General features: G+C 40.5%; 1 protein-coding gene and 1 long non-coding RNA gene across 4 annotated transcripts in view; one reads left to right on the top strand and one right to left on the bottom strand.

Moving 5' to 3' along the window:
• Nucleotides 1-25,051, top strand: part of LOC144039634 (dynein regulatory complex protein 1-like) — a 281,634-nt gene that overhangs the window by 127,037 nt on the left and 129,546 nt on the right. The gene's annotated exons all lie outside the window — the stretch shown is intronic.
• Nucleotides 1-25,051, bottom strand: part of LOC144039637 (uncharacterized) — an 83,286-nt gene that overhangs the window by 560 nt on the left and 57,675 nt on the right. The gene's annotated exons all lie outside the window — the stretch shown is intronic.

Here is a 25,051-nt window from a genome sequence, read left to right as displayed (position 1 = left end):
AATGTTGCTCCCAATCCCACAGCGCCCCAACTACAGACAACATCTCCGTCAATGACATTGCATAGAAAAAACGTTCCCCGTGAATAGCGCCGGCGCTAGCTAACATCACAGAAGCAACTCGAAACACATCTACTTCTATTCCCCACCAAGGCTTTTTCTTTTTCATGCCAACGTGGATGGAGAATGTTGCTGCTTTTATCCTGGCCGAGGTGCTCGGCGTCTTTATGCGCTTGACGCTAACATTAATGTACTGTGGGTAGATCACAGTTTTATGAGGTTTGAGCTTTGATTTTTGCACAATAGCAATGCTGAACTAAATACTTTGTATATACATCAGACACTCAGTTTTTGTATGCTCAGGTTTTCTTATGATTTAGTTTACGAGTTTGTCCTATTCGGCTTTTTTTTTTTTTTTTTTGAAGTAATAGATTTTACACTTTATTCTTAACAGCCTAAAAGCAATTCACTACATGTGGCTCTGGTGGAAACATGCAAAAGCGATCGATTGTCGGGTGCTCGACTATTTTGATTTAGCAAGAATGAACCAGAGAGACTAAGCAAGGGTTTGCTCGTGTTGCTTTCTAGCTAAAATGGATGAAAAAGCACAGTTGGAGATGGGCACGAGTTGAGTCGAGCGCTCTGTCGTGAATCCATCCTGAATTATTCCGCGAGTGAGAGTGCCGAGGCTTGGAGCGGTTTGAGCTGCCGAGGAAAAACTCTCGCCCTCGGGGTCAGAAAGTGGCCGCCAAGCATGTGGCGGCAGCCCAATCAATGTATCGAGCCTTCTGCAGCAGTGAGATCACACAGCACTTAACACACTATACACACACAAGATGGAGCCGATATAACAGAAGTCCCCAGCCGCCGGTCCGTGGGCTATTCAACACCAGAGGACAAAACTGCAAAATGTTAGCCCACAAGCTAGCAAAAAAAACAATCAAAGAATATTTGGAGAGATTCTTTGGAAAGAGGAAAGACAGAGTTGCCAAAGACTTCCTGGATTCAAATCAAGACAGAAAATCCAGAGAGTGTTTAATTCCTTCGTACTTTTTCAACATCCTATTTTTAGGAAGTGGGATTTTCTGTTACCACGGTGACCAAACATCGTTACGGAGATGACCAGACATAAGTACCACACTACAGGTGTCACTGTTTGCCTTTACCCTAAAATGGGGACCGGCTTGCTAAAGAGAAACATAAATGTGAGTTGTATATTTAATCATTTCATTTTTATTTTTTTTTTTTATTTTTTTTTACATTTTATTTATTATTATTATTTTATTTTATTTTTTTATATTCTATAATTTGAAAAAAAATAGTTGGTTGAAAAAAACGTTGTTTCTCACTCTATAAAACAAAGTTTATCCTAACCTTAGTGTCAAGCCCTCATCCGTCGCCGGAAACCATAATTTCTTTGCATTTTTTTTTTTTAATTAAAATATTTGTTTATGCACTTTTTGTGTTTTTAAGTAGGCTATTTGTGTATGTTACAGACCTAAATAAATTAAAATGATATTTCTTTAAAAAATGTGTCTTCAAAAATAAATTTATTGATTTATATATATATTTAATTATTGTTATTTTAGATCACTTGAAAATCCTCTGGGCGGTATGTTTATTAGATTAAGATTATGATATCGTTCATGTTAAATTGCTACTTAATGAACCAAGTATTTTGTTTTGTTTGTTTTTTTCGAATGAAATTCTCGTGTCACGTTTCATTACGTAACAGTGATTTTGTTTTTGAACATTGTGTTAAAAGGATAAACTAATATTTTGACTTAACACTTAAAAAAAAATTCTGTATGTTTCATCTATACTGTGTTGTAAAATGCTCACATTTCTGTATAAAAGCTGAATTCACTTCTCCTCACTCCTGTTTCTAAACGCTACAAAGTGGAGAGCTCACTAAATTCGAAAGAGTCTGCATTAAAGCTCTTCTTCTGGATGCTCACTTTTCGCCACCCCCTTTCTTCTGTCGGGCTCCCCACCATGGCAAAGGGCAGAACTAGACACATGCAATTTGCTGATCATTTGATAAACACGCTTTTCTATCCAGCAATGTCTGATCCTTGAGGTGCAACTAAGGTTCGGCTATCGAATCTTCATCATCCGCGCTGACATCTCCGATCGAGTCCGTCCGGCCAAAACAAGCAATTGTGTAATCAGAAGCAACTTTAACACACTTTTGCGCTGCTGGTGAGTTCACAGGCAAGGCCGACGTCAGTTAATTGGCTTCAGTGCATGTTTGGGACCTTATCGGCGTATTACTTTCACGGATAACTCGGAACTAATTAATCAGGGGAATGGAGGGAAGGGATGCGATTTGCTTCTCTCTCAATTTCTCCTCGCAGGAAGAGGTCGAAGAAGCAGCAGAGATAAATTCTTTGGAGTTTTTCTTGATTCTGAACGCTGTATCGTACACGCGTAATCTGTTTTGTTTGAATGATTGAAGATGCTCCGCAGGATCTCATTTCAATGCAAAATAGTCCAAATTTCATTTAACTCCCTCAACAATTCTCCCGGTGCTCGAATAATTGCTTTGATACAATCTCAGCATTTCATCTAATAACGCCCGGGGACGTTCCGATGGAGCGGCGCTATTCGAAAGCCTTTCATTCATTGTCAGGAAATGAGCTCAAAGTTCAAAATTGGGAGAATTTTGTCACTTTTTACTAGAAAAGATGAGAATAATAATTGCTTGAAAGTGACATAAAAACAGCAGGTCATTTTGACTGAAATAAAATCGTAATATTCCAAGAATAACATCAAAATATGAGAAGAGGGACATGTGATGTAATTTTAAGAGCAAATGGTCGTAATATTGTTCGCTTTTGAGAATAGCATCATAATATTAGCACAAAAAAAAAAAGAATACAGTTGTTATACTTTTTAAAGCTGTAATGCTACATTTAAAACCTACCACCTAAATTTAGAAAAAACACATAACGTAAAATAACGTAAAAATGTCAGGCATCATTTTACAATGTTACGTTGGGGGAAATATAATTTATTCATATCGTAATATGTGAGAATAACATCAAAATATTAGGTGAGTTAAGAATTTTGTTAAGTAGTCAGGATATTATGTGATTGACTTTCATACATTAATTTTACGAGACTAAAATCATAATATAATGAGAATAACATCCAAATTTTGGGGGAATTTTTTCAGAATTAAGTTAAGAAAAAAAAAAAGATAGTAACAATTACCTTGATTTTTTTGTTTGTGTTTTTACACGAATAAAATTGTACTTTTACGAGAATAAAGTCACAGTGTTTGAAGAATTTAGTTGTCATTTTAGAAACAAATAATCAAATCAAATAATCAAAATAAAGTGGTCATTTTACAAGATTGGGGTGGCAATTATGTCCTAATTTCACAAGGCAAAGATTATAATATTTTGTGTACAAGACTTTTTTTTGCTGAACATGAAACCCTTTTAAAGTGATCATGCGGACATGTTGCGAGTCTTTCGAGCAACGTGGACCAAATAGCAAGCGAGGAGTCTGCGGCCCCACTGGGATTACGACGGTGGCATTTTTAATTAGCATTTAATGACATTATAATGACATTTCCCTATCAGTAATTGTCCCAGTGGTGTTCAAAGTATACGGATTGATGATCTCTTAGGGCCGACACTGGTTACAGGGAAAACGTTTGCTTCCATATCCGTTTGTGAAATCGAAGCTGATCGGTTACAAAAAGTGAAGCGTTAGAAGTTTGGAAGTGAACAACGTTGCGCATGCAGATGCGACGTCGCCCCCTTGTCAACAACGGCGTTAGAAATAATCTCCCAGCGTGAGAACATCTGCTGTTTGTGTTTGCTACTTGCAGTCTACACCTGCAATTAGCATCCGTTCACCAGGGACCAGCTCAGACCTTAAATTATGTCAGACTCGCTTTCTATTTTCAAAACGCGGCCACAGAACAAAACAACACGTTTGGGTACAATTTACTTTATGTCAGAATGATTTCACAAATTTGGATTCTACACGAACAATAATTTAGGAATATTTGGCTTTTGGGTGAAATTTCTGAATGAAACTGAAACGCAGGCGAACTTCATTTCTGACGATGCATTTCTTGTATTTAACCCTGGAGAAGCCACAGGGTCAAATTTGGCCCCTATAAATTCTGCTACTCAAATAAAGACCTTTTTTTTTCTTTTTCTTTTTTTTTTACAAATTTAACTTGAAAAGTCCAGAGTGCCACTTCTGACCCCTGCATGGGGCAATCTAGCAGATGAATATTGCACTTACATGAGCCAGAGTGGTGGTGACAAGATGGCTGGCAACATGCTGTTTTATTGAGCTGGAAATCAATCCAAACAAAACCATCAGATGGTAAAATTGTTTTTTTTTTTGTCAATCTATTTCATATCATGTTGCAGAATGCCTAGGAGTATGTTTTACATATATATTTTGATAAATTAGCAACTCTGAGCTAGTTCAGAAAACAAGGGTTAAAATTGAAAAAAACATATATTTTGGTATTCAGTGAACTTATAGCAGTCATTTAATGTATAATTCATAATTTTCCAAAGAAGAAAAGGGTTCTTGGGTTCTCCAGGGTTAAATATGCAATGTGTTTAACTATTTGTTTTGATAGCATGCATTAAAACCCGAGCCAATGCTGGCTAGCTTTTTGTTGTTGCTACTCTTCGGGGTGATGTTAGCCGCCATGCGGGTATTGTATATAGTGGACAATAAAAGGCACTTTGGTCTCCTCGGCTCAGTGGCAGCCTTTTTTTCCAGGAGGATGACCATGAGTCGCTGGCAGGCGCCACTTGCCTCTTCCTACATAGAAATCATTTCCAACTCTGCTGGGAGGAGATGCGTTGCCTGGGTAACTGCCAGAAGGCGCCAGCCATACGTTTTGGACGTGAGCTGTCGAGGATCATGCGCTGGTGCGGGGATTGTCACGCAAACTTCAGTCATTTTCCACTTTGCTGCTGCGTTGAGCGTTAAACAGCAGCAAAGGGGAATACGTCCATCGGCAGATAAACAACAGCGTTGAGAGGATTCTGAGCACGGGGTACATTCATGAGTGCTGGGAAACAATTTTTGGGAGCATCTGATGATGACATCGGAATTCTAACATTATTTCTCTGTATAAATATGGTTATATTATTTTAAAAAAAAAGGGTTACTTTATTCTCGTAATATATTATTCTGGCCTTTCTTCTAAAAATAAATAAATAATATTGTACCATTTATATTTTTTCCAAAAAGAATAAATAAATAAGAGTAAAATAAAATGACATTTATTCCAAGTATTAGATTCCAGCCTTCTTATAAAATAAATCAATAAAATGATTTTATTCCCTTCATTTTCCAACTAAGACTTTATTGATGTAGAGTTTCTGACTTTATTCTGGTATATTACAGATTTCTCCTCATATTACGACTTCAGGTGAACTCAGTGAAGATGACAGATTTAAAAGCACATTACCAGTCAATGTGATGAAATCAACGGCAATGCCGACCTATTCCAACGATTTCACCTGAATTTTGCGAAGCGCATCAAATTATGCATAGAAAATGATTGAAATCATGTTGCAAATATTATTTATCAACATCACAATTGAATAAAATTGTTTTGTTTTATGTAAAGTATGTTTTTTATTTTTATTTTTTACTATGTATCCAGACTTTATGGACACCCTGTACAATAGTATAGTACACATTTTGTCATGTTTTCTTATAATTGTGGTTTTATTTAAAACAAAATATACAAGTTAGCTTCGCCCAATAATTAACGTTTGAGAGTGCATATATTTTTAGGAACACAAACTCAGTCATACTGTACTTTGAAATCTGACTGGATTTGTTGATAAATGCTATTTAGGACGGTCAGTCATCATCCTTTGCACTGTAATGAATTGAATATGTTTTTTTAACTGTGAGTGGATGAGGGAGTGACACTAAAAGGTTGAACTTGCCCTGTAAATGTAAATTCAGGTCAAAGGACATCCCGGCCTATGCAGTTGGAACTTCCCCACACCATTTGTAGTGTGAGTCATTTCCTCAATTTTGTGGTGATATGCGGAGGAATAAATGCAAAAATGGCCTCAGTAAACAGCCTGTGGGTGGCGAGGGTATTAGAGGAGATTATACAGGTGGCGGCCCGCGGGGCTAAACTCACCGCCATTAGCATCATACACTCTTCTGGCTTTGAGGCGCAGGCAGCACGATGCTCCTAAGCCGTGCACCCGGGACCCCTGGCGCTCCACTCCAGATGCGCGGCTCCGTTAAGCCCGCCGACATCCGCAATGAGGGCTCAAATCAAGGCTTTTGCATCCGCATTTGCAGACAGGTTTTTCCGTCGGATCGTAACGGTTTATCTCCCAATTTACAGCGGGATCCCTGAAAGTGTCTTGTTAGAAATGGAGACAATTAAACCCGCCGTTGCGCCTTTTTGACAGCCCCTGCGTTTAATTTCATATCCGCATCAAATGAAACACCAAATGGTACGCCGGGGAATGCAAAAGAGCCACTTTTGACAGAAACGGTGCAGTTCCTCTTTGAGACACATAATTATTGTTTTTTGTATCAAACTGGTTGTGCTATAGTTGTAGTAGTCTATTATACCTTATACAATGCGAGCAAAACAAAAATATTGTAATCCCGCTTTTTCCAGTAAACAAATCCTGTTTTTTTTTTTCTCCAAACTAACAAACTTTATTTTTCTGTACTTCACGAATCATGCTCAAAGATGTACTTTATAAAATTAACTTAGTCGTCACTTTCTGTAGGCCTAAAAAGCAGGATTACATGCAATAATAAAAAATTAAAAAAAACTAGGCTGTGCTGATAACTTCCTGCTTTTCTTTCAAATTTACACTATCTCAAAGTAAATAGTGTGCCACTATCTAGTGGTCAAGAATGGAATTACACCCCAAATAGACAAGTGTCTGACAAATATAGAGTATAATTATTATTATAGTTTGGTATTGTATAGGGATAGACCGATTATTGACCGAGCCGATTATCAGTGCCGATGTTTGTCAAAATGGCAAATATCGGCCATTTTTACAAATCTGAAGGCCGACAAAGCTGGTATCTCACTGAACGATGAACGCTTGCGAACGTAGCCAATGTTGAGTTTTTGTCAGGATTCATACGATGTTCGCAGACAATTTTTATGTCACGTATGTTTTTGATTCACACACATTACGCAGCACATTTGCCTCACTATCTCCGAGAAGCTAAGCTACTTTAATATCCTGACAGAGCAAACCTACGACACAATAAACAACACCTCTGATTTATAAGGTCTCAATTATTGCCTAAGCTTGAAGCTCCGAAAGATCAACAGAATTGTCACACATGTGACAGGAGAATGCCGGCTCAAAATATTGGTAATCCGCCTCCTTGACAATTTATAATAGCCCTGAAAAAGGAAAGTCAGGTTGTGCTAGTTTGTGCAGTTATGCTGATCTTCGAGGAATGACTCATTTTTATCTTGCTCAAAATGGAGACAAACCCACCCTGGCGCCTTTTCGATAACCCGCGTGCTCAATTTGGCATTTTCATCAGATGAAACGCCGCACGTCGAGCGGAGCGAATCCAATCCGCCTACTTGGGTGCTAAACGGCGTGACTCCATCTAAGAGCAGCACTTTGTGTCAAAACAGTGTGACATTAATTATTTTTTGGGCCTCAGACACTTGAATAACATCCTCATTTGTCGCAAATACGATCATACAAAAGCAAAAGCAGAAAAAGAAGCTTTTCTGAGCAAGCACATTGATTGCTAATTAGAGCAGCCTGAAGCGCTGTTGTGGTTCAGGTTTCGAGAAGTATTGACGCCCCGGGGGTCCTCTTGCTGCGTCTTTGTCTGCTATTTTTTTTTTTTTTTTGATAGAGTGCATTTGCGGTGCCACCGGGGGGCGGCTAACATAGAAATAAACTTCTCTCTTGAATTGTTTTCTAACAAGAAGCTACTTTTTGAATCTAAATTGGCGACTGGATTGATCCCCTGCCAGTGCATCCGAGCACTCCGCCAAATCGGGGATCAATGTATCGACTTGCAAGGGAGCTGCACTCTTCAAATTCTCTTGGAATCATAAAAATATTCATCTTTCTCTCATAAATACACTTTGCAGTTTGCAGTCTGCGTTGAAACAAACGCGAGCTGCTTGTGCTGAGTCACTTTTCGCCGACTGGAGTGAAGAAGATGAACATGAAATATTCAAGTGGCTTTCTTGATCTTTTATGAACTGTGTCTTACAGAACGCTTCTCTTTAGCTGGAGCGTGCTGCTGCATTTAGCATTGCTTGAATATGAAATGTGCAATTAGCGAGATGCGTTGGGGCCTCGAGGGCGCCTTACACTTTCCACACTGTGTGCGCGCAGCTGTTTAGTATATTCATCAATTCAGCAATTGCATTTTGATTGGATGAAAAAAATTGGGCTCGAGTTATTCAGTGAAACATTTTTCACCATTGGAAAAAAAATACGTATTGCTATGCATCATGACATTTAAAAAAAATAATTCCATTCATCAAAAAGTCTTACTTATACGTCATGCCATGAAAGTCCTAATGCCATAAAAGTCATGTAATTAAAAAAAAAAAAAAAGGCTTACTTTACATCATGTCATTTTTGGGTGATATATATACTTATTATAATGATATTAATAATATTAAAAAGCAAATAAATAAAGTACTAAATACATAATATGATATAATAATAATAATATTAATTATTAATATTATTATAGTAAGACTATTATTAACTATAATACAGAGTGAGAGAGAGAGAGAGAAAGAGTGTTTGAGAGAGAGAGAAAGAGAGTGTGTGAGAGAGAGAGAAAGAGAGTGTGAGAGTGAGAGAGAGAGAGAGAGAAAGAGAGTGTGTGAGAGTGAGAAAGAGAGAGAGTGAGAGAGAGAGAAAGAGTGTGAGAGTGAGAGAGAGAGAGAAAGAGAGTGTGTGTGTGAGAGAGTGAGAAAGAGAGAGAGAGTGAGAGAGAGAGAGAGAGAGAGAGAAAGAGAGTGTGTGAGAGAGTGAGAAAGAGTGAGAGCGAGAGAGCGAGAGCGAGAGAGAGAGAGAAAGAGAGTGTGTGAGAGAGAGAGAAAGAGAGTGTGTGAGAGAGTGAGAAAGAGTGAGAGCGAGAGAGCGAGAGAGAGAGAGAGAGAGAGAGAGAGAGAGAGAGAATTTATGCCAGTGACCATTGTGGGGGTTTTCTTTCATTAACCGAGGGGTAGCAACAATTTTGTCTCCATGTCTCCAAGTGAGTTTTGGTACAGGGTGCTGTCATTATCGACTTTCCATTAGCGTCATCTCCACGGGTCGGTGTTAAATTGTGAATAAACGAGCTGCCACGGCTTGTGTAATGAAGCGTTAAGATGTTATTTCAGTCCTGCGATGTCAGGAGGCGCGCACACGAAAAAAACCTGCACTTTTATACTTTACATGTCATTTTCAAGCTCCCTCCCGCCTGCGATCTCCAACTTCTGTTTACATCCTGGCCTTTTCCCATTCACCGGCGCTCCCTTTTCACTCCCTATTTCCCGCAACATTCTGTTTGCTCTTCCTCTGCTGCCAGCGGCTCATTGACGCCGCTTCTTGGCGTACGCGCGTAACCATGGCGACTGACGAACCGGCGCAGGATCCTTTGACTCTCGGCGGTCTTGCTCCTCCCCCCTAAGGAGCTTATGTTTTCACCGTGGCTAAGAAAAACTGTTAATTTCCAGGGCAGATGTTTTTTGTTTTTTTTCTTCTTTTTTCAAAGTGAAATGAAAGATGATTGATGTTTGGCTTTGCTGGAACATGTCTTCCAATATGTTTATGCAAAGAGTCTGGGAAAGCAAATTATGAAAGAGCTAAGTGGCTTGCTTTGCTGTTTTTTTGTTTTTGCTTTGAAGGCACACATTTGTCCAAAATACCCCAAAGATCAAGAACTACAGTCACTCTACACATTATTTTTTTTGTATTTTTTTGCCTGTTTTGCACCGTTACTTGTAAATGTATACAAATACCTTTCACCTTTTTTGGTCCTGGGAACTGATACAGTTACCTAATCATCACCTATGGGCTGTATTAATGTACATACAATTCACCTTAAGGGACGCAAATGGCTTCTAGCCGCACTCCCATCGCTGACATTGTTAATGCAAGACGCAGAAAGTCACCTCCAACCAAGCATCCACTCCTCCGGAACGTCTCCCAAACCCAATTAATTCCTCCCCGCTGAACTTTCCTTCGCCATCCTTTCATTAGTCGCATGGAATGGCTTTAAAAGCACTCCTCGTTTAATTGTTTCTGTTTGACGGCAACCAAAAGCAGGGACGGTAATTAAAAGAGAAACCCACAGAGGGAAGATACACTGGGTGGGAGTGGAGGAAATGAGGAAAAGAGGCAAAGTAGGTGACTTTGCTTGGACTCCCTTCAAAATTGTGATACTTTATGGATCTGAATATCATAAACACAGCGTTAGGATAGTCACAAACCAAACACAAATGAAATCTGGCGGCGGCTGCTGCTTGACTATGATTTCTGTTTTGTAAAAATAATCTGCTCAAGTATCTGTTCTTTTACTTTACTGAGTTTTTGGTCACATCCGTCCATGGGGTTGTGTCCGGTCCGATTTCACCAAAGATCATCAAAGCACCGAAGATGTGCATAGCAGCAGCACTTTTTTTTTTTTTGCCAGATGTCTTTGAAGTGTGTTATCGCCAAGTTCTTCTGCAATAACCAGAACGCCGTTTCAGATTTCAGATGTGACCTCGCTATCACCCAACTCAGACCCAAGTCTCCACCCCCCCCCCCCCCCCCCCCCTCCCTCCGCCCTCACAGTTAAGATAGCGGCGGTCACACAGCGACAATATCCCGCGTCACACATTTGGAGCGTCGTCCCCATCAAAAGCAGCATTATCTCCCCCGTTGACCTCGCAGGCTGACCTGCTCCCTTCGCGGCTCTCTACCGCAAAGCGCTGACGCCGCGTTTACTCCTAATGGGATTTCCTTATCTGCAGTTTGTAAGTATTCCGTCACTCGGGACGGATCGCACCGTTTTTCGACTGTCCAATTCATTTCGAGGCTTTTCTTCTCCACTCTTCGGCAGGTGAGATAAAAATGTCGGATGCCAGATGTTTGCTGATGGTGGCATGTGTGAGGCACGTGCTATGAGATTTAGCATTAGCATTAGCATTCGGAAATAAAATGCCTAAAATGGGGACTTCAAGGGTACTATTGGATGGAGTTAGGGTAGAGGCTAGGCTAAATGAAGGTTTGTATTGATTCAGGGTTCGGGTTAAGGATCCTTGCACTGAGTTGTCATCCAACCTGGTCTATGCCGCCATCTTGTGTTAAATAAGAGGCACAACAGTACAGGTGAGGCTGGGTTGCTAGCTGCGCTGATAACAAGCGAAATGCTCGGAAATGCGCAAGTTAATCGGAAGGACACTCTTGTCTCAGACTCTTATGTATTGTAATGATGAGACTTACACTTTCCTTTCTTTCCTTTGGTCCTTCCTCGGGTCTCCTGAAGGCCTCACGACTCTGGCTGGAAGTGTTCGGTTTAGGTGAACGGTATGGGATTTTTTTTAATAGGTTTTAGGTGAACTAATGAATACACACACACTCGGACGCACGCACATACACATACTCACCCACATACAAAAAAAATAAAAAAATAAAAAAAAATAATAAGAAAAAAATAAAGGAGCGCAATGATGATGACATGTCAAATCGGTAAAATTACCGAATTAACAATACTGAGCTATCCAGAAGAAGAAGAAAAAAAATTTAAAAATAATGATGAGACTGGGAGGAGAAGAAAAAGGCAAAGAAGAGGAGGCGGTCATGGATGAAGGCAGCGCAGTTTCATCCCCACTTCCTCACCCCACAGTTCATCACGCTGACACGCCGCCAACGAAGCAACCCGAAAACAGCCCCTTTTTGCTGAAGTTTTCCGTCAAGGTCGCTAATGTGTCATTATCACCTTCTCCTGGCGCATTCCTCAACTTTAATAATGCGTGCACTCGCCGGTGAACAGACAGGGGAAGGAAAGGGGAAAATTGTCTGGTCTCATTTGGAAGAGTGACCTCCTTTACGTCCCTCCCTCCCGTCTCCGCCAATCCATTACCGGCCAACCGTGTTGACGGCGAGCAATGGCGTCTCTCTCCTCCTTGACATTGATTCCGGTGATTTAAATCCTGCACGTCGTGACACAAATGACTGGTAATTTACAGCTACTACTCCATTTGCTTCATGATACGCTCCGTGGAGTATTCAATGTTCCTGCTTCTCTTTGTTCTCACGTCAGAACACCTTCGCCACAAGGCCAAAGACGCGAGTGTAGAAGACAGCTCGAGAGGCAAGTGCAAAGTCACGTAGGGGCCTCTTCGGAATAGTCGCCGGGCTGACAAAACGAAATGTCAGCTCAGCTGCTTCACATAGACAATGACTGCATCCGTCCATACTCAGCAAAAATATTTTTTTCTTTTTGCTCCTTTCTTTAGAAAGGCACGAGTAAGATATAACAAAACCATCTTTTCTATCACTATAAAAAGCAGACATGATGTTCCATTATAGAAATAATGAGGTGCACTTATCCAGGATAACGAGGTCGTTTGCAGAATTGCAGACAAGACACGGAATTGGGAATAAAAGGGTCTTTATATACAAATATACAAAGTAACAACAAAGGCTGGATTCAGATGGCCTCCACAAAAAACACGACGGCGAAACCTTGACTATGAGAACCTTGAGTGAAGCTGTATGCGGAACTCAAAAGTACAAAGTAACCACAGCGAGCAAGGGCTAAACGCAGAATGCATGGAAGAAAACTCAACATACTCGCAAAAGTGTCATTCAGTCATTCTTGCTAAGGCGATGCACAATTCTGTATGACAGAATAAAAGCCTATATAGCAAAAATAAGAGACAGGCTAACAAGGACAAATAGCATTGCAACTGGCAAGGGATATCTGCATAGGAGTAGACAAACTAAGAGGTCAACACATCATCAAACATTATTAAAAAGGACTAGACAAAATAAGACTGACTAATATCTCGCATAGCAACTGCATCATCATCAAGACCTTGAGCATTCACTCAATTTAGAGTCTTAAATAGACCTATCATGCATTATTTTTTCGAATGAGGAGAAAACAAGCACAACAAGCAAAGAACCAAGAGTTGAATCCTGAACCTCAGATCTGGGAAGCACATGTGTTAACCACTAAGCTAACATGCTACCTGCTGTGTTTAAAACCCTGGAGAACCCACGGGGTCAAATTTGGCCCCTATAAATTCTGCTACTCAAATAACAAAGACCATTTTTTTTTTTTTTTTACAAATTTAACTTGAAAAGTCCAGAGTGCCACTTCTGACCCCTGCATGGGGCCATCTAGTGGATGAATATTGCACTTACATGAGCCAGAGTGGTGGTGACAAGATGGCTGGCAACATGCTGTTTTGTTGAGCTGGAAATCAATCCAAACAAAAGCATCTTCTCAGCAAACCATCAGATGGTAAAATTGTGTTTTTTTTGTTAATCTATTTCATATCATGTTGCAGAATGCCTATGAGTATGTTTTATATATATATATATTTTGATAAATTAGCAACTCTGAGCTAGTTTAAAAAAAAAGGGTTAAAATTGAAAAAACATATTTTGGTGTTCAGTGAACTTATAGCAGTCCTTTAATGTATAATTTATAATTTTCCAAAGAAGAAAAGGGTTCTTGGGTTCTCCAGGGTTAATATGTGTGGGCAGAGAATTTATACCCCCCCCCCCCCTCTCTGAGTTATGTAAAACTCTATTCTCACCCATAGCATTACATCTGGATGGACCCAAGAATCGAACTGCAGTTCCTGAGAGACCATCACAATGAAAAATGCCATTGAAACAATCAAATGCATCTCGTCTGCACTACATGTCATTTGTCACATTCAAAGCGGCGTATCAGGAGGAACCCTCCTCACACTCAAGCACCCTGGGAGAGAGAAAAAAAAAAAGGGGGGGGGGGTCATAAAGCGGTGAGCGGAAAATGTCCTTTGTCACTTTAGTGTCTGCTGCAGGTATGGGAGGCCTTGCAGATGCGCCACTCCAATCACCTCTGAAATGGAATTACGGAGCTCTTCACAGCTCAGTGGCATTTCAATGCTTTCAGTGGTATACAGCCTTAAAAAAAAAATAAAAAAAATTAATGGGGCTTAGACAGGCGGGAAATGATTCTGGTAGGAGACTCAAGCACACACTTTGTCTTATCTTTTGGTCTGATATGTTGCTTTGCATTCTTGTGCAAACTGCAGCGTCTTGAACCCGATGGAGATCGCATGATTGGTAAACGGATCCGTTTGAACCAAATCGTCGCACTTCTCTTATCAAAACCCAGCATTTCGGTTCCCTAAAAAGCCTTTCCGTCTGGTTCCGGTGGTGGATGAGAAGTGAGCCCGCAAGGAACAGGACAGTCCCATCAAGGAGAAAGATAAAGTCAAAGTAAGCGTTCATGTGTGCTAAGCGATCTCATTTAAATGATAATGAAAACGCAAAGTCCACAAAAAAACAATCCCATTCCGTTCGGAGTTTCTGACAAAGCACTTGACATTTCAATTTCCGTTTAACGTCTGGCTGAGATGGCGACGTCAAGAAGATATCCAAACAACGGTGTACATCTCTGATTGAGCAGCAAATGGCTTCCCCGCTTGTTGATGAGTCTTCCGATGCGTGCCGGCCAATCGGTAATGCCGCTTTTTGCTGTTTCTGCTTCCCTTACTCTCAATTTTAATCTCGAGCTAACATGACACAATATTGTTTTGCTTCACAAGCGGAAATCGATCCGAGTTGGAGCTGCTTTATGCACCAAATAGATTAAAATAAATTAAATTAAAGTTTGACAATTTTTTTTCTTTTTTGTTTTGTTTTGTGCCGAGTCAAAATTTTAAGTTCAAAGCAGGCTTCAGATACACTGATAAGCCCCGCCTAACATACAATTTGAGTTAAGGGCTCCATAAAAGAAAGATTTTAACTCGGAAATAAAAGTACCACTTTATGTTGCCAAACAGATGTGCTGTCAGTGATTGGTCGCCAATAAACTGCTCCAAAGTCACGAGTGCCATTCATTTTTAACCCATTTGCTCCCCAAATCGTATAAAAACTTTATATTTTAAATATTGCCATGGCCCCAAAAACGTATTTATATGTTTGTTTGTTTTTATGCGAGAGCATACAAAAGGCTTTGGTGCAGCCTCTGACCTGAAGAGGTCGCTTAAAGCAATGGTAATTATTACAAAAAAACGGCCAGTAGGTGGCAGTTTAAATCCCAGTCTATATGAGAGAAAAGCAAAAAAAATCTGGAAGATTAACACCTGACACTCACCGATGACCGTAAACCTATCCCTTACTCCACTAACCCAAAAAACAGTTGAAATTAAACCTAACCTTATCACTAACTCCCGGACCTGTGTGAAATAAATAATAGCTCAATTTTGCAGGATCTCTGTACGAAAGTGACAGCATTATGAGCATTAAAGAACTCAAGATTGTCCTTGAGAGTTTCTTACGACTTCCCGTAAGAAACTGATTCTTTAGCCCGGCGGTGCCCATCCCACCCCAATCTCGCACCTTCACCCCTGACCGCTTTGCCCCTGGGAGACTTTAATTACCAGGTGTCGCGACTTCTCTCCCGAGAGGTTGTGCGACGACCCCTGGGGAGGGACTTAATGAGCGGCGGAAGGGTTGAGCGGAGGTGTGGTGGTGGTTAAGCACGTGTCCGAACCCGTGATGCGGGGACCCGGTTGGGACAGCAGGCGCGAGCCCATGCAAATGCGATGGCGTTCATTAGGTGTGCCTGCTGCCTCGCGGTGACCTCAATGTTGCGGTCAGACGCGAGCGGTGGAACATTTGTTGTGTGTCATTGTTCATCTGTTGCTCGACTAGCACAAAACATTCTTGCATAATGAAGGCGCAGCATGCCAGGTTTAATCACTATGTTGGTCTGAGCCCATTAAAATAATCTGGAATGTGACGCAGTAGTACAAACACTTGTTTCAAATTGATTTCAAAATCTTCTTCCATAATTACAGTTCAACATAAATGACGGATGATTCAATTTCGTACATACTTCCTTGACACCAATTTCCTCTTTTGCTTTGAAGGTATTTTGGCGGATCTTAGTTAACTTTTCAGCAAATTGCTAATGAAAGATTCCTCAGAAAAAAATGTGAATTAGGCGGATTTGTTAATAGCAAACCACGAGTATAGAGAGGATTACTTTCTCGCGCATGTATTTTCTCACTATAGCAGGATTGTCAGAATAGTGAATGCCTTTCCCTGACTATAGAATGCCATTATGGATATGATGCCTGCTTGATGACAAATCCGGAATGCTGGAGGGGGGGCCCGGGGACCGACATTACCAGACTTCATTTCCTCCACCGAAATGGGACATATCATCTCCAGAGGATGAGAGGAGAGAAGAGATACAGCACGGGAGTCAGCGGGGGGAAATATAAAGTACCTTAAGAGCAGATGGCATTTAAGCCGAGCAGCGTCAACAGCAAATTTACAATCCTCTCGATGACGCACACCATCCAAAATCGATTTTCGAGAACGGTAGCAATGAAATCCTCAGACCAGCAACCTTTTACACAAAGCCCTTGTTATCAAATATTTGCTTTCGTTTCAGCTCGTCATAAATGCCTTAAAAGTTATGTTTTTACTGTTTATTTGCTTTGATTACATTAAACAGTGGTCTAGTCAAAATGCCAACGTATCCCTCGCAATGAACGAGGGTTCATTTAAAAAAAAAAAAAAAAAAGCATTTTTTGGAATGGCCATCAGTCTTTCGCCTCATTTGCTGACTTGTGTGCACACTCATGCTATATGAAGGGACCTTCCTACGACAAGGTTATTTCTTGCGGTATAAGAAACACAAACACGTTTTTAAGCTTTTGTCTGAACGCTCTGTACACAATGCAATTATCTCTGCGTAATTACCTCGCCGCAATATGATGGATTTCACAGCGGGGGCGCCCTAACGCTAGATGACAGCGGCCATTTCTCTTCATTAAAGCGATATGGCGTGAAGACTAACAGCAGCTCTGCGTGAACTTCCCTCTTCATTTAATACCAAACGAGAGATTCCGGTGGGAAAAAAAAAGAAAAAAAAGAGGGTTTTCATCGCGAGAACAGAGGCTGGCTGGCAGTTACTCCAATCCCGGTGAGGCAAACTGGCTTAAATGCTTGATCATGAAAGTCCCACATTGTCCACCGTGGCGACGTACTCTGCTTTTATGGATGACTGATGAGTGACGCTGCCCTCCCAAGATAAGTGGCGTTCTCTTGGAATGTGTGGAAAAAGCAGGCGGGTTGTGAAACGAAACAGAAATTCTAAGTGGGGGGGGGGGGGGAAAGCCAGATATAATATTCTAGCAGAGTCCCCACTGATCTAGCTCGAGCACGTCCGGGTTTTACTTAAACAAGACGGTAAAGTTGACTCTGTGACGGCGCTCCAGTAAAAATCCCGCTGTAGGGGAAGTGATTGAGGTTAGCAACTCCAGGGAAATAAAAGAGCAATTTCTGCTATTGAATTCTGACATTTTGTCATCTGGCCCCTATACTCCCTCTTCTGGGACTTGTGGTGCTCGATGAAAACATCACAGCCCCCCCCCCCCCCCCACCCCTATACAAGAGATGTAGTCAATGTAAACGTGGATGGTCTTTTCTCAAAAGCAGTTTGATTGAGGATGACGAAATTCAAATGGAAAATTACAGCACAGGGGTGCCTTGCGATACGAGTTTAATTAATTCCGTGACCAATGATCTCTCAAATCATCTTTAGCCAGGGAAATTAATGGAAATTCCATTAATTCCACCAGCCACTCCTGTGCCCCCCTCCATTTTTTAAATATAAGATTTATATTAATTAAAAAAAAAATATATATATATATATATATATATATATATATATATACGTATATATATATATATATATATAGCATATTATTAAATTAATATTAATAATAGGACTCTACAATATTTTACCTTATAAAAACACAGTTATAGCAAAAAATAAACAGAATGTAACAACTTTTTATTTGTTTTAATGCTTCAATTCAATTCATTATGCTGCTCCTTCTGGTGTGCCTGCCATGAACACCAGGGGGCAGTATAAAACAGACAAAGAACACTACTCTCACTAACATCAATACATATTCTAAGTGAAATAATCACAACAAACTATTTTGTTATATATATATATATACTATAGTTATCCTCTTAAACGTGCTGTGTTACGCATTATTACTAAAAGATTACTACATTACATTTTTCTCCAAACAAAAACAAATTAATTTGTTCTCATAACATTACTTTTTTTTTTTTCTTTTAAAGTAGAAGTCAACCTTAAAATTTTTTGACAATAATATGTAATATGTGACCTCACTAGTCTAAACATGACATTCTGATTAATATTGCATTCGTGGAATATGATTTAGGAAACAAAATCCAGCCATTTTTTATTCATCTCGGGGGCGGCCATTTTGCCACTTGCTGTCGACTGAAGATGACATCACAGTTGCTGAGGGCTCAGGCAACGACCAATCACAGCTCACTTGTTTTGTGAAGCTGAGCTGTGATTAAGGCCTGAGCAACTCTGATGTCATCTTCAGTTGATAGCAAGTGGCAAAATTGACTTTTCACTGGCTCTACATTCCCTTCCTCAGGTATAAAGGCTCCCTGGACCCAAAAAGTTTGAGAACCTCTGCTCTCCTCAACAACTTGCCACTGTGGACCACCAAGAGCAGTAATTACCCCAAAACACAATCAATACAGCCAAACATCTTAGTGTCGCCCCACTTAGCAGCCAGGTAGCACGCTGTGAAAACGCTGCAAACCAACAGCCATCTTTTGCAGCACAGGGACCATCTGGGAACCTGTTGGCGGGGCCTTAATTGAGGACACGGGGTTAGAGACGAAGCCCCGGCGGAACACCCGACTCCCCCCCCCCCCCTGTGAAGTATCTGGTGCTGAGGACCAGGGCAAAGCTGCTTTTGGGCTGACATTTCCATTTATTTCTGTCATGTTTGGTTGTCGGGAAGCAGACAAAGCCGCAGATGCCGAGAGGAGGTAAAGCGAAGACGTGTTTATCCGACGCCGGATGACTGACGGCGGGCTCATTAGAAGTCCGGAGCAGCCGACTGAGACAGAGTGGATTGAAATAATGGTCATGCACTGATGTAGTGACAGTTTTTTTTTTTTTAAGAAGAAAAATAGCACTCTATATTGTTGTACTTCCTAAAATCATATTAATATGACCAATTAGGATGGAATTTTTTTTTTTTTGCATTATTTTTGCCACAAATCAGTGGAATGTGCTGCTCCTTTGGATGTGTGCTTCTTGTCCACAAGGGGGCAGTATATTACAGACACATGAAGCAACGTTAACAAATGACGAAATCTGCTCTAATTGTCATTTCTTGCAAAGAATAATGAATATTTGTCTCCACAACACCAATGCCATTCATTAGCTGTTTATGGCATTTTACTTTGCGAGCATTAAGCTAAATGGATTTGAACCACTGTTAGCTTGTATCTCAAGGCACCCTTGTACAGTATGTTATTTGGCACCCAGAAAATATATCCAGTATGTATCGTTTCGCTACTTTAGCCTTGTAAAACTTCCACATCGCTCAACTGATTCAAACCATTCTGACGTCAAAATATTGCTCTCATTCAGGAAAGTATTTTTAAACCCCAAAATTGCTACAATTCCACATTTTTCATTTTAAAAAACCCATTGAAATAAATAGAGACATTTTGATAAATCTCATCCGTCCACATTTCTCAATTGATTCAAAGTAATCCAACTTCAAATTGTGGTCAGGTCTCCACTCTCAGGTTACTTTTTTGCTATATGTTAGCATGAGCAATTTTCATTGCAATTAGCGTATCAATACAGAGCAAGATGAAAAAACACTCCGATTGCACTCAGCAATTCTCATATTAGAACAAAAATACATACATTTTCGGATTTAAAAATGTTCCCATGCGCTACATTCTACATTTCCTACAGTCCACTTGATCCTACAGCACTTCAGTTCAGCATCAGCTTTTCAGTATTCACATGAAATTCCATCAGAAATTGCATTCTCTAGTTTGATATGAGATTGTGTCGCATGTGCGTGGACTCGTTTCGAGGCTCTCTTCAAATTAAATTAAAATGCATGAGGTCGATATGAGGCTGACAAATGGAGTTATGGATTTTTAGACACCCAAAATTAAGTTGAAATTCCAAACTATCATTCCCGTCGATACTCAACTTTTTGCACTTTCTCCTCTTTGGACAGAAATGGGCGGCATGGACTTTTAAACGTTGCATCCCTGAGGAGGCAGACGAGGCGATCATTCCAACAAGCACAACAATTTGTTTGTGCCAGAGCATCTGACTACAAGGCCCGTGGGATGCTCGGCGATGGAGGAACAAACGAGGCCCACGCCGTGTAATAAATGGCGTGCTTGATCCATGCAGGCCCCGATTCCACAATCGTATTTGGACATTGTGATGAATTGGGGACTGCGGGCTGTCCTCACTTTTTTTTTTCCCTTTCGCCAAAATACAAGTGATAAGTCATGCCGCGCAAGCTAGGTGCTAGTGTTACACAAGCATTCTCCTCTGACTTGAAGTGAAATCAACATAAACGCAACCATTAAGGGAGGTGAACATAAAAGACTGCCTTTTAAATGAGGGAAGATGGAACATTTATCTGAAAGTGAGCAAATTCAATTTCACTAGTTTGTGCAGTCTGGCTGACTACATTTATCTGTTAAAAAAAGAAGAGCCGGCGCACTGATGAAGTATAACGAAAAAAAGTGATTATAGTCGACAAAATAAAAGCTTTTATGCAACAAATTCTCAAAGTTTACAACTTTAACACAGTTCTGCTGAGAGACCTCATAAAATTGCCATTCTTTTATGCGTCAATCAAAGTGAGACCTACTAACAAATATGGACGAGAATGCTCTTATTCACTTCCTCAGGAAGATTCACTTTATTAGCTTTACGCTATAGCATGTACGCTAGTACTTGACGCTAGTACTTGATTTCACCAATGGAAATACAGAAGAGCATTAAGCCATTTTGAGCTGAGCTGCTAACAAACATTATTCAAAAATGACCGTACACACAACTTAGGTTAGCAATGATGCTAGCGCTAAAAACACATTAAGTGTCCTGGCTGGTCCATCAATTATTAGTGTACCACCATCATGACCAACATAAATAAATAATAAAATAAAACAGTCTGTAGTACTGCAACAACACTAACTAGCCCTAAATATAAGAAAATTGTGCTAAAAAGTTAATTACTCAACTGCCCTAGGGGCAGTGAAACTTTTGTGAACCACTAGAGGGAGCCCACTGTTACGTTACAAGTGGTACTTTGACTTAAAATATGATTTATGTTGTTCCATGACCAAGTTTATACCTAAATTTACTTGTATGAGGTCCTAAAAAAAGCTGCATTGTCAACTCTTGCCTTTTCTCACGCACTGAACGAAGCAAATGCAAGAGGATTGCTTTGATCACTTTGTGTTAGTTGTTTATGCAGTCCTGGAATTTTTCTGACACCTTGTTTATGAAATTAAAAGAAGAATAGCAATATGCTGTATAAAAAATAATGAAAGAAAATGTAAAGAAATACAAGTTTTTATAAAAGGTAATTACTGTTTTTGGATATTAGTGCTCATGTGTTGGATGCGTGCCTTTAGGGGGCGTGGCCTGAGCTGGAGTTACATGTGCGTTAGTTGTGGCCTACAGCAGCTCCAACTTATTTTGTGTTTGGCGGTTTGTCCAGTTCAATAAACGGCTGGAAGTGCATCAGTGACTGTGGCTCTCTCTGCCCAGTTCCGTAATTGCGCCATTTATTTTCACTTCACTCGAGCGGCGGGTGTGTCTGAAGCGCACTCAAAATTTGGCTTGCGACACAAAGTAGTCATCATCATCATGCAAAGCTAGTGCGCGACATCACATGTAATATTCTTTACAGTCTTACCGGTTAATTTGTCAGTCTGTTTTATTTGAGTCTCACCTCACGCACTTTTGACGTTGCAGTAAGACTGGATGTTATGTTTATGTACTGCTGGATTCTTTTTTTTTTTTTTTTTCCCTTACGCCTGAGGTGTTGTGCAGTCCTCGCTTTGAGGCTCATATGTGACAAGGGTCCAGATTGGGCAGCCAAAGCCGCATTTTTCCAGTTGGTCCCCAGAAGCAGCAGCAGCAGCAATGTGACTTTGTAAAGGTGGGTGGAAAGACATAATCCAAATGAAATGTTTACTGCTCACTTGCACACAAACCAGCTTCTAATTGTGTCTCTTGATGTCCTGCAGCGTTGCATAAGAGATGCATAGCCATTGCCAAAGTTGCATGAGTGCGTGTAAAAAAAAATAAAAATAAAGGGAAAAAAAAAAATCACAGCTCCATCCGCATATTTGAGCATTCATCAGGCTGGCTGCCCAAAAAAAAGCCTTGTGAGACTGAGACCGGGCCAAATGACTACCTGCTTACAAGCATTAATGATGACAACGCGCCGGGAAAAAAACATGAATAATTCACGTAAACAAGTGGAAGGGAAAGCTGTTTGGTGCGATGCCAACCTCCGCCTAAAAGGCAAAATAAATAAATAAATGAAGAGACAGATGGTAGACAAGCAAAGAAATTTGAAAAAAAATAAAAATAAATCACCGCCCACGTTGCCATAGCTTGCTCGGATTCTCCCGCGAGAGGACGGGAAGGTCACCGACAAAGCGTCACGGTGTCTCAATACTAAGACTATAATCTGATCCCGGCAAAAAGATCAATAATCAAGATAATCTCAGAGAGACGGCAGAATGAGACGCTATCGCCAAATTAGTCTCCCAGGAAGCAATCAGGAGGAAAAGTCAGACAAGTATCAGAACTGGTGGTTGAAACCTTGAACAAAATACGGTCAGCAATCTGCTAAACATTGTAAGAAGCAGTGCTCGACGGTAAATATTCAATCACAATTTTCACATTTGTTCCATGAAATGATGTACATTTTATCACAATAGACTATTTTCTCTAAATAACCCTTGCGGCAAACATGCTGAATGGGTTAGCTTGCATGCTACCGTACTAGCTAGCAGCGGACGGACACCATAGATATATAAAATATAGATAGAGGAGGCCTTGTTTTTGGCTTGCAATACGGCAGATACAGAAATGCGACTGCTAGTTGCTTCTTAGTGGAGAGCGACTTGCTGGGAAAATAAAAGTGCGGGGCGGCACTTTGGGGAGCGTCTGGGGTCAAGACACTTCAAGTTCTTAATCTCTCATTCTCTTCTGGAGGACGGTGAGATTGCACGGCAGCGCGTGTTTTGAGTCGCCTTGCATCGCACGCACACACACCAACACACACGTAGAGTCTCCCTTGCTATGCCGCTCCCCGCACGCATCAGCTCCAATTAGAAAAGAATCAAAGACACGAGGAGTAGCGCTGCACTATCTTGTGTTGCTAGGAAACCAAAAAACATCATCATCATGTTATCTTTCCACAAGACGGCTCTGTTATTGATGAATGTTGACATTATCTGAGCAACATGCACGTGATGTTTACTGATGACACTCATTGTGGCCGTCCAATAGTTGTGATGTCACTTTTAATGGCAACAGACACATCTCTCATATTCAGCTCTCATTAGACAACGCAGCTGCCCAAAATGATGCGGCCTGAGTGCATCACACTCCAATCAAGCCCACATTTAATTCCACTATTTTTACTCATGTGCACGTTTCATCTTGTTCAATTATGGTAGGCATGATGATTATAATGCCTTTTTTTTTACCACATTCTGCAAGAGCACTAAGTGGCAATCAGTTAATACGAGACTGTGAGAGGCGTGAGTTGGATAGTATACGGACGTGAATTGTGCCAAAGATGCTGTCTCACATAGAACGAGGACAGCCAAAGGATATAAGATGGCGACACACATGAAAGGGAGATTTCGCATTTGTTCTTGTATTAGGAGATATGTTTTGTATGACTGTGTTTTGGGTTGAGTCATTGTGTTGGTATGTTGATACCAGTTGCCTATGCAGTTACTATGCCCCTTTCTATGATAAAGCAGTTACTATGTCCCCTGTGCCGACAATGGATGATGATGATGATGATGTATTAGCCATTCTTAGTTTGTCTAGTCTTGTACAGTTACTATGTCACTTATAATTATAAAGCAGTTATTATGCCCCTTATGATATGTCCCATATGATGCTATTGTATAGTGATGTTTTAGCCACTCTTAGTTCATCTAGTCTTATGCAGTTTCGATGTCCCTTATAATGATAATGTCAGTTGCTATGACCTCTATTTACATTGCAACTTTTTTTGTGTAGAAGCATGTGATTTTTTTCCTTTAAAAAATCCAACATCCAGCCATCGTAGTTAAATGTTTTTTCACATAAAATTCCAACTTTTTACCTGTAACTGTGCATATTTTAAATATTATTTTTTTCCATGTGTTTCCTAAACATGTTGTTTATAGATGTATTTTTTGTGGTTGGGGGCTGGGCAGTGGTTTGCATTTTTTTTTTTTTCATATTATGGTATAGCAACATTGCATTAAGTGGTCCGCCACAATTTTAGGTTCAATAACCATAATAGTTATAACATAAAAAAATAACCCTAAGTGGTAGATTTGAGTATCATATAAGTGGCTGAAATAAAAACCAATCAATGTTTGAGTGAGCCATTTGTCGCCATCCTTCATCCTGTCCAACTGTGGAACATAAAACATTTGGCATCTGTGCACCCACGTGGACGCCGCCATGCAAGCTAATGCCTGCGCCTGCTGTGATTTGTCCAAGCTGGCCGCCGCTCACCTGCCCCGCCGACGCCTGCTCACGCACGGGCGGGCACAAGCTGGAACGTCAGAAAATAGACGGCGAGCTCGACCCCTTAAGCGCCGACCAACCGTGAAAGCTGCAACCACACCAGAGCGAGGGCGTAGCGCACAGATAGAGACACACACACACACAAAGACGAGTAGTTTTCTTGGTCTGAGAAACTCACTGGAGCAAAATG

Source organism: Vanacampus margaritifer, chromosome 19 (assembly GCF_051991255.1).
Source record: "Vanacampus margaritifer isolate UIUO_Vmar chromosome 19, RoL_Vmar_1.0, whole genome shotgun sequence".
NCBI lineage: Eukaryota > Metazoa > Chordata > Actinopteri > Syngnathiformes > Syngnathidae > Vanacampus > Vanacampus margaritifer.
This window is presented reverse-complemented; position numbering and strand designations above follow the sequence as displayed.